We start from the raw sequence: 10,526 nt of genomic DNA on the forward strand, positions 1-10,526 counted from the left end.
TGGTCAAAATGAAAATCAGGGGCCAGACTATGAACTTTATGGTAGATACAGGGGCAGAGCACTTGGTAGTTACTCAGAAAGTAGCTCCCCTCTCATGAAAGAAAGTCACCATTATCGGAGCTACCAGGATCACAACTGTAGACTATTCTTCTGTCCCTACCAATGTCAGTTAGGCAGCCACCAGTTGTTTCATGAATTCCTATATTTGCCAGACTGCTTGGTCCCTCTGCCCAAAATGGGAGCAGAAACCACCTTAGCCCTGAACAGCTCAGTACAACTGCACTTAGGTGAGGAGACCTCTCCAGTGAGCCTGTCTTTAGCAGTGCCTAGGAAGAAAGAGTTGAGACTTTATACCTCCCAGTCAAAGGACTCACCATTACAGCCTGAATTATACAAGGAATTCCCACTTGTCTGGGCAAAAGGCCTTTTTCTGCCTTCAGCTGGCACCCTCAAGTCAGCCCCTGTTTGCCCTTTAGTGGAAACAAATAAACACAGGGGCTAAGGAACAGTTTTCCTGGACCAGACTGCCACAAGCATTCAAGAACTCCTCGACTCTTTTAGTGGAACACTAGGATATGACCTCCTACAGGCTAGTTCCACATGAAGGAACACGAACCCTTCTAAGACTCAACTAAAATAGGTTACCGGGTGTCCAAAAGGATGTCTCAAATCCGTCAGAGGGAAGTCAAATACCTAGGTTTCCGAATTACCCAAGGGAAACGAAGGCTAAGGACTGAAAGAAAGCAGGTAGTACAGTCCCCAGAACCTGGTGACAGATTCGGGAATTCCTAGGGGCAGCAGGTTCTGTCAAATTTGGATCCCAGGATTTTCAGATCTAGCTAAGTCCCTATATGAAGACTTAAAAGGAAAGGAAAAGGCACCCATTAACGAAGGTCATGAGCAGAAAAAAAGGCTTCATGATCATAAAGGCAAAGCTCACTGAGGCACTGGCTCTAGGGCTTCCAGATGTGACATGGGACTTTATAATGGGGTAGCCCTAGGAGTTCTGACTCAGGAGTTGAAACCCTGGCAGAGCCCAGTAGCCTACATTTCCAAAGAGATTGACCCAGTTGCCTCTAGGTGGCCCAATGCCTCATGGACCTTGTAGCATTTACCTTATTAGTCAAAGATGCAGACAAGCTCACTCTGTGACAGAATTTAAATGTTAAAGTGCCTCATGCTGTTGTCACCTTAATGGAAGGTAAGGGGCAACATTGGCTGACTCATGCTCACATGCAGAGGGAACCCCTGAGCATAATTGTCTAGAAGTCCTAGAGGAGGTTTCCTCCAGGCGGCCAGATCTAAAAGATAGGCTTCTACAGAATCTGGACTTAGTATTGTTCATGGAAGGCAGTACCTTCCTAGATGAAGAAAAAAGATGAGCTGGGTGTGCAGTAGTATCAAACTTTGTGATAATAGAGGCACAGGCCCTGCCTGAAGGATGGTCAGTGCAGAAGGCAGAACTTTGGGCTCTAGTCAGAGCCCTAAATCACAGTAAGGATAAGCATGGCTCACGCTATGCCTTCGCTACCCTGCATATCCATGGTACCATATACAAGAAAAGGGGGCTTCTGATGGCTCGAGGAAGTTACTAGAGCAGTCTGGGATCACAAGGAAGTAGCAGTCATCCATTGTAGAGGACACCAAAAAGGAAAGACTCAGTGTCAGAAAGGAACTGTCGCACAGACTCAGCAGCAAGGCTAGCCGCTAAGGAGAGAGAGGCACCATTGCGGATCATGCTGGTTCCTGAATTACCTGAACCTCCAAAATACACCCCTCAAGAAGAAGAATGAGCCCAACAAAAAGGGGGTAAAATGTGCCATGTCAGCACAGCCAAGGGTGAACCTGAGAAAGGGTGGTGAAGGATTAAAGAAGACAGACAAGGGAATACAGCTGGGGCCTTGTAGATCTCCCTTGCCTGGATGAGGACACAGAAAGATCCCCAGCCTCCAAGCTGAGGCTTTATTTTATAGTCAAAACAAAATAAGGAAGTGGTCAACATGGATACAATGTTCTTGTGAGTTTCACCTTGTTTTGGCAGCACTTGTTGCACCTCCCAAAGCTCATTAGAAAGGAACTAAGGAGGGTTATAAGGTTAAACTTAATCATGCTAAGAGGGCACCACCCTCCAGGCTAGGACTTGTTTGTGGCCCTTCCACAGGTCAATCTGAGGCTTGACCCTATATCCACTCCCTACATCTCCCCCTTTTTTTGTTTCTAAGCTACTATAATAAAAGTAAAACTTGAACCTCAAGATCAAAACTCTGGCTATTAAAACAATAACAAAATAATGCCAATGCAAAAAAAGTAAACTACAGACATGTTAACTTTTTAAAACTTGAACATCAAGATAAAAACTTTGGCTATCTACACTAATAAAAGAGAAACATGCAAATTGGTGTCCCTCTGCTATGCCCACCAGCTAATCAGGATGAGTATGCAAATTAGCCCAACAAAGATGGTGGTTAATTTGCATATGCAGGCATAGAGTGAAGACTGAAGATAATTGAAGACTGAAGATGACTGAAGACTGAAGAGACTTGGCTTCTCTGCTGCAGCCAGATTGGAGAAGCCAAGCCTCGCTGCTGCAGCCCGAGTGGAGAACTTGTCTTCTCCACCACAGCCGGACCAAAGGCCTGGGTCCTTGGTGCCAGAGGAAAACCCGTGCTGGCAGCCAGGGGAAGGAAGACTTATAGCGCAAATCTTTGTGCAACAGGCCTCTAGTTAAAATAATAACAAAACAATGTCAATGCAACACAGCAATAAGAGAGAAATCAAACTACAGCCATGTTAACATTTTCAGCTAGAAAATGAAAGTTTCTTTTGCTGCTGGTGTATATTTACTCAGAGTCCTTGGACTTGGATGCACAAGACTTTACAGAAGACTGGCAACTAACAAATGCTAGCATAGCCAGAAACATGGTTGAGGGAGTAGCTTCCACTGCTTGTTTTTATACCATCTGCTGGACCTCAGTCGCTAACTTCTTCAGCTGACCTCATGTTGTCATCTCAGCCCTTTGCATACCCTTTGTTTCCTTCTTTCACTTTTCTGTCATCAGGTAAACTCTCAGTCTTTTGAATGAAGGAACAAGGAGCTTCTCTGGGTCAATTGTGGTGACACACATAACTCCTGTGGGTGTACTGTGCCCTGAGAGCCAGGGAAGGGTTCTCTCTATTTGAAATTCTATATGGCAGACCCCTTCCCTTAATTCAGCCAAAAGGAGATTTGGGGAAAATAGGGAACTTAGAAATTAAGAAACAATTATGAGGACTTGAGAAACCTTTCCTTGAAGTTCACAGATGTGTTACTGATCGATTTCCCATCTCTCTAGGAATAGCTGTGCACTCTCACAAGCCTGGGGACCAGGTTTGGGTAAAATATTTGGAAAGGGAACCCCTTAAGTCAACCTGGAAGGGACTTTATCCAGTCATACTTACCAACCCCTCAGCTCTCAAAGTTGTAGGACTGAACGCCTGGATCCACCACTCCCAGGTAAAAGCAGCCCACCAGCTGGACAATCAGCATCCAGAGTGGATGACCTCTGACCTGGACCACCCTCTGCAGATCATCTTCAAGAAGATGGCTGATCTGTATACTGACCTGAATCTCATTTATTCAGTCTTCATACAAGTGTCACCAGAACCCCAGACTAGTACTGCGAGGAGAACTTCTCTGCCCTTGCTACTCCGACGACACCCTTGGGGAAGATGGTGAAGACTTGGGATACTGAACCCCCTTTTTGTTGCCCCCCTGCTTCAGCTGGAGCGGTCATTGACCTTATCTCCAATTCTTGCATCTTTTGTAACCCCCAAGGCTAAGAATAGCTTGTAGAGCAAGAGGGGGGGATGAAAAGGAAAATGGGGGAGGTTCTTGCAACTTAGTTCAGTATCTGGTTAAAACTGTAGTCTTCCCCACTCTGATTGACTTGGGAAGAGCTACAGAGCCTAACCCCAGGGCCCCTCCACAGCAGACTTGGGCAGAGCATGCCCCCAAGTCCCTGCCAAGACTGACTTGGGTGGAGTTTCAGGGACTCTCAGGGGCTGCCACAGAAGGAGATATATAGGTCAGAATCTCACCAGAACTTCAGTTCAGGCTTTGAATCCAGAATTCCCCTGGACTAGAAGATCTGCAAAAATAAAGGTTAAACTTTCCTCCCTTAGAGTGCTGGCTGGTAGTTCTCCCCTGCATTCTGCTACAACATGAGTATATACAAGAAATTGTTGTTGTTTCTACCTGCTGTTAGGGTTTCAGACAGGGACACAGGTTTGTGAAAAATTAACAACTAAGAGGAGATACAGTACAGAAATATGTTTTTGCTTTCAAAGGGAGAAAAGGGCCCATGCACTGATAGTCAATACAAGGCAGCAAAGAAAGAGTGGCTTGCACTTTGAAAGAGCAAGCAGCCTGGCCAGTGAGGCATAGCAGTTGATCTCTTTTTTTGAAATTTTGGTTTATTGCTTAAGGTATTAAAAAGAGTATTATATCTGTCTCCTTTTTTCCCCTTGGCCTTCCCCCAGCCTCCCCATCCCCCAGTGTCTTGTGTCAATTGGTTATGCGTATATGCATGCATACAAATCCTTCGGTTGATCTCTTAAACACCCCCGGCGCAACCCTCCCCAGCCTTTCCACTGTAGTTTGACAGTCTGTTCGATGCTACCCTGCCTTTATATCTATTTTTCTTCATCAGTTTATAATGGTCTTTATTATCCATAAATGAGTGAGATCATGTGGTATTTTTCTTTCATTAACTGGCTTATTTCACTTAGCATAATGCTCTTCAATTCCATCCATGCTGTTGTAAATGGTAAGAATTCCTTCTTTGCCCTAACTGGTTTGGCTCAGAGGACAGAGCGTCAGCCTGCAGACTGATGAGTCCCAAGTTCATTTCCAGTCAAGAACATGTACCTTGGTTGTGAGCACATCCCCAGTAGGGGGTGTGCAGGAGGCGGCTGATTGATGTTTTTCTCTCATTGATGTTTCTAACTCTCTATCCTTCTTCCTTCCTTTCTGTAAAAAAAAATCAATAAAATGTATCTTTAAAAAAAATAATTCCTTCTTTTTTACAGCAGCATAGTATTCCATTGTGTAGATGTACCAGTTTTCTAATCCATGCATCTGCTGATGGGCACTTAGGCTGTTTCCAAATCTTAGCTATGATAAATTGTTCTGCTATGAACATAGAGATGCATAAATCCTTTCTGATTGGTGTTTCTAGTTTCTTGGGATATATTCCTAGAAGTGGGATGACTGGGTCAAATGGGAGTTCCATTTTTAACTTTTTGAGGAAAATCCATACTGTCTTCCATAGTGGCTGCACCAGTCTGCATTCCCACCAGCAGTGCAGGAGAGTTCCTTTTTCTCCACATCCTCTCCAGCACTTGTCGTTTGTTGATTTGTTGATGATAGCCATTCTGACAGGTGTGAGATGGTACCTCATTGTTGTTTTGATTTGCATCTCTCGGATGATTAGTGACTTTGAGCATGTTTTCATATGTCTCTTGGCTTTCTGAATGTCCTCTTTTGAAAGGTGTCTATTTAGATCCTTTGCCCATTTTTTGATTGGATTGTTTATCTTCTTTTTGTTAAGTTGTATGAGTTCCCTATAAATTTTGGAGATTAGGCCCTTATCAGATATGACGTTGGCAAATATGTTTTCCCACGCAGTGGGTTTTCTTGTTGTTTTGTTGATGGTTTCTTTTGCTGTGCAGAAGCTTTTTATTTTGATGTAGTCCCATTTGTTCATTTTCTCTTTAGTTTCAACTGCCCTAGGAGCTGTATCAGTGAAGAAATTGCTTTGGCATATGTCTGAGATTTTGTTGCCTTTGGATTCTTCTAGAATTTTTATGGTTTCCTGTCGTACATTTAAGTCCTTTATCCATTTTGAGTTTATTCTTGTGTATGGTGTAAGTTGGTGGTCTAGTTTCATTTTCTTGCATATATCTGTCCAATTTTCCCAACACCATTTATTGAAGAGACTATCTTGGCTCCATTGTATGTTCTTGCCTCCTTTGTCAAATATTAATTGAGCATATTGGTTCGGGCTAATTTCTGGACTCTCTATTCTATTCCACTGATCTATATGTCTGTTCTTGTGCCAGTACCAGGCAGTTTTGAGAACAGTGGCTTTGTAATACAGCTTGATATCTGGCATTGAGATCCCACCTACTTTGTTCTTTCTCAGGATTGCTGCAGCTATTCGGGGTCTTTTTTTATTCCAGATGAATTTTTGGAGAGTTCGTTCTAGGTCTGTGAAATATGCCGTTGGTATTTTAATGGGAAGTGCGTTGAATTTATAGATTGCTTTGGGCAGTATGGACATTTTAATGATGTTGATTCTACCAATCCAAGAACATGGTATGTTCTTCCATCTCTTTATGTCTTCCTCTATCTCTTTTTTCAACGTCCTGTAGTTTTCTGAGTAGAGGTCTTTTACCTCTTTAGTTAAGTTTATTCCTAGGTAGCTTAATTTTTTTGGTGCGATGGTAAATGGGATTGTTTTTATAATCTCTCTTTCTGAAAGTTCACTATTGGTGTATAGAAATGCCTCAGATTTCTTGGGGTTAATTTTGTATCCTGCTACATTGCCAAATTCATGTATTAAGTCTAGTAGTTTTTTGATGGAGTCTCTAGGGTTTTGTATGTATAATATCATGTCGTCTGCAAATAAGGACAGTTTTACTTCCTCTTTTCCAATTTGGATGCCTTTTATTTCTTCTTCTTGTCTAATTGCAATGGCTAATACTTCCAGTACTATGTCGAACAGGAGTGGTGAGAGTGGGCATCCCTGTCTTGTTCCTGTTTTTAGGGGAAATGGTGTTAGTTTTTGTCCATTGAGTATGATGTTGGCTGTGGGTTTGTCATATATGGCTTTTATTATGTTGAGGTATGATCCTTCTATTCCCACCTTGCTGAGAGTTTTTATCAAAAATGGGTGTTGGATTTTGTCGAATGCTTTTTCTGCATCAATTGATATGACCATGTGGTTTTTTTCTTTCAATTTGTTTATGTGATGTATCACGTTTATTGATTTGCGTATATTGTACCATCCTTGCATCCCTGGGATAAATCCTACTTGGTCATGGTGTATGATCTTTCTGATGTACTGCTGGATCCGATTTGCTAAGATTTTGTTGAGGATTTTGGCATCTATGTTCATGAGGGATATTGGCCTGTAATTCTCTTTCATTATGTTGTTTTTACCTGGTTTTGTTATGAGGGTGATTCTGGCTTCATAGAATGAGCTTGGATGTGTTCCTTCCTCTTGAATTTTTTTGAATAGTCTGAAGAGGATAGGTTTTACTTCTTACTTGAATGTTTGGTAAAACTCCCTTGTGAAGCCCACTGGCCCTGTGCTTTTGTTTGCTGGAATCTTTTTGATGACTGCTTCAATTTCTTCCAAAGTTATTGGCCTGTTGAGATTTTTAGATTCTTCCTGATTGAGTTTTGGAATGTTGTATTTTTCTAGGAATATGTCCATTTCCTCCAGGTTGTCTAGTTTGTTGGAGTAGAGCTGTCCATAGTATTTTTTAACAATCATTTGTATTTCTGTGGGGTCTGATGTTATTTTGCCTCTATCATTTCTGATTTTGTTTATTTGGTCCTCTCACTTTCCTTCTTGGTGAGCCTGGCTAGAGGCTCATCAATCTTGTTTATCCTTTCGGAGAACCAGCTCTTTGTTTCACTGATCTTTTGTATTTTTTTTTTCTTTTTGGGTCTCTATGTCATTTATTTCTGTTCTAACTATTAGTGCCTTTGAGTATGTTTTCATATGTTTCTTGGCCTTCCTTATGCCCTCTTTCAAAAAATATCTATTTAGGTCCTTTGCCCAGTTTTCGATTGGGTTGTTTATCTTCCTTTCGTTAAGTTGTATGAGTTCCCAGTAAATGTTGGATATTAAACCCTTAACATTGCAGAAAAGGCATTTGACAAAGTCCAATACCCTTTTCTGATAAAAAAAAAATCTAATAAAAAGAACATATTAAATATGTTCTTTCATGAAGTAGTCTTGCTTGTTGTTTTGTTGATGATATCTTTCCTGTATACTGTATTTTATTTTGTTTCAATTTGTTTATGTGATGTATCACGTTTATTGATTTTCGGATATTGTACCATCCTTGCATTCCTGGGATAAATCCTACTTGGTCATGGTGTATGATCTTTCTGATGTACTGCTGGATCCGATTTGCTAAGATTTTGTTGAGGATTTTGGCATCTATGTTCATGAGGGATATTGGCCTGTAATTCTCTTTCATTGTGTTGTCTTTACCTGGTTTTGGTATTAGGGTGATGCTGGCTTCATAGAATGAGCTTGGAAGTGTTCCTTCCTCCTGAATTTTTTGTAGTAGTCTGAGGAGGATAGGTTTTAGTTCTTCCTTGAAAGTTTGGTAAAACTCCCCTGAGAAGCCATCTGGTCCTGGGCTTTTGTTTGCTGGAAGCTTTCTGATGACTGCTTCAATTTCTTCCATAGTTATTGGCCTATTGAGATTTTTAGATTCTTCCTGATTAAGTTTTGGAATGTTGTATTTTTCTAGGAATTTGTCCATTTCCTCCAGGTTGTCTAGTTTGTTGGAGTAGAGCTGTCCATAGTATTTTTTAACAATCATTTGTATTTCTGTGGGGTCTGTTGTTATTTCGCCTCTATCGTTTCTGATTTGGTTTATTTGGGTCCTCTCTCTTTGCTTCTTGGTGAGCCTGGCTAGAGGTTTGTCAATCTTGTTTATCCTTTCAAAGAACCAGCTCTTGGTTTCATTGATTTTCTGTATTGTTTTTTTGGTCTCTATGTCATTTATTTCTGCTCTAATCTTTATTATCTCCTTCCTTCTGCTCACTCTGGGCTTATCTTGTTGCTCTCTTTCTAATTCTTTGAGTTGAAGAGTTAGATGATTTACTACCATTTTTTCTTGTTTGTTGAGGTAGGCCTGTAGAGCTATAAACTTCCCTCTCAGGACTGCTTTCATTGTGTCCCAAAGGTTTTGGATTGTTGTGTTTTCATTGTCATTAGTGTCCAGGATGTTTTTAATTTCTTCTTTGATCTCATTGGTAACCCAATCAATATTTAATAACATGCTATTCAGCTTCCAAGTGTTTGAGTATTTTGGGTTGTTTTTATTGTAGTTTATTTCTAACATTATGCCATCGTGGTCTGAGAAGAAGCTTTTTATGATTTCAATCTTCTTGAATTTGGGGAGACTTTGTTTGTGACCCAATATGTGGTCTATTTTTGAATATGTCCCATGAGCACCTGAGAGGAATGTATATTCCATGGCTTTGGGGTGAAGTGTTCTGAAGATGTCAATTAAGTCCATCTGATCTAGTGAGTCATTTAGGATTGCTGTTTCTTTGCTGATTGTTTGTCTAGCGGGCTTATCCAGTGGTGTCAGTGGTGTATTAAAGTCCCCTACTATGATTGTATTGTTGTCGATCTCTCCTTTGATATCTTCCAGGAGTTTTTTTATGAATTTGGGTGCTCCTGCATTGGGTGCATATATGTTTACCAGGGTTATATCTTCTTGTTGTATTGATCCCTTTAGTATTATGAAGTGGCCTTCCTTATCTCTGGTTATGGCCTTCACTTTGAGATGTATTTTGTCCGATATAAGTATTGCTACCCCAGCTTTCTTTTCCTTTCCATTTGCGTGAAAGATATTTTTCCATCCCTTCACTTTCAGTCTGTGTGAGTCCCTTCTAATGAGGTGGGTCTCTTGTAGACAGCAGATGTATGGGTCATGTTTTTTTATCCATTCAGCCACTCGATGTCTTTTGGTTGGAGCATTTAGTCCGTTTACATTTAAAGTTATTATTGAAAGGTACTTGTTTGTAGCCATTTCTTTTTTTGTGTGTGTGGCTGTTTTCTTTCTGAGCTTGTTATTTCTTCTTTTTACACCAGTCCCTTTAGCATTTCTTGCATGGCTGGCTTGGTGGTGATAAACTCCCTTAGCCTTTTTTTGTCTGTGAAGCTTCTTATTTCCCCTTCAATTTTGAATGAAAGCCTTGCTGGATAGAGTATTCTTGGATTCAGTCCTTTGCTTTGCATCACTTTGTAGATTTCTGTCCATTCTTTTCTGGCCTGATGTGTTTCTGTTGAGAAATCATTTGATAATCTAATGGGAGATCCCTTGTATGTAACTTTCCGTCTCTCTCTTGCAGCCTGTAAGATTCTCTCTTTGTCCTGAACATTTGCCATGGTAATTATGATGTGTCTTGGTGTGGGTCTTTTCGGATTCACCTTGTTTGGGACTCTCTGGGCTTGTGTGACTTTTTTCTTCCCCACCTCAGGGAAGTTTTCTGATATTATTTCTTCGAATAGGTTTTCTAATCCATGTTCATCTTTCTGTTGTTCTGGCACCCCTATTATTCGTATGTTGTTTCGTTTCATGTTGTCCCAAAGCTCCCTTAGGCTCTCCTCCTGTCTTTTAATTTTTTTCTCCATTTGCAGTATAGTTTGGGTGTGTTTTGCTTCCTTGTCTTCTAATTCACTAATTCGGTCCTCCGCTTCTCCTAGTCTACTGTTGATACTTTCAATGGA

This window comes from Myotis brandtii, unplaced genomic scaffold (genome assembly GCF_000412655.1).
Source record: "Myotis brandtii unplaced genomic scaffold, ASM41265v1 scaffold887, whole genome shotgun sequence".
Classification (NCBI taxonomy): Eukaryota; Metazoa; Chordata; class Mammalia; order Chiroptera; family Vespertilionidae; genus Myotis; species Myotis brandtii.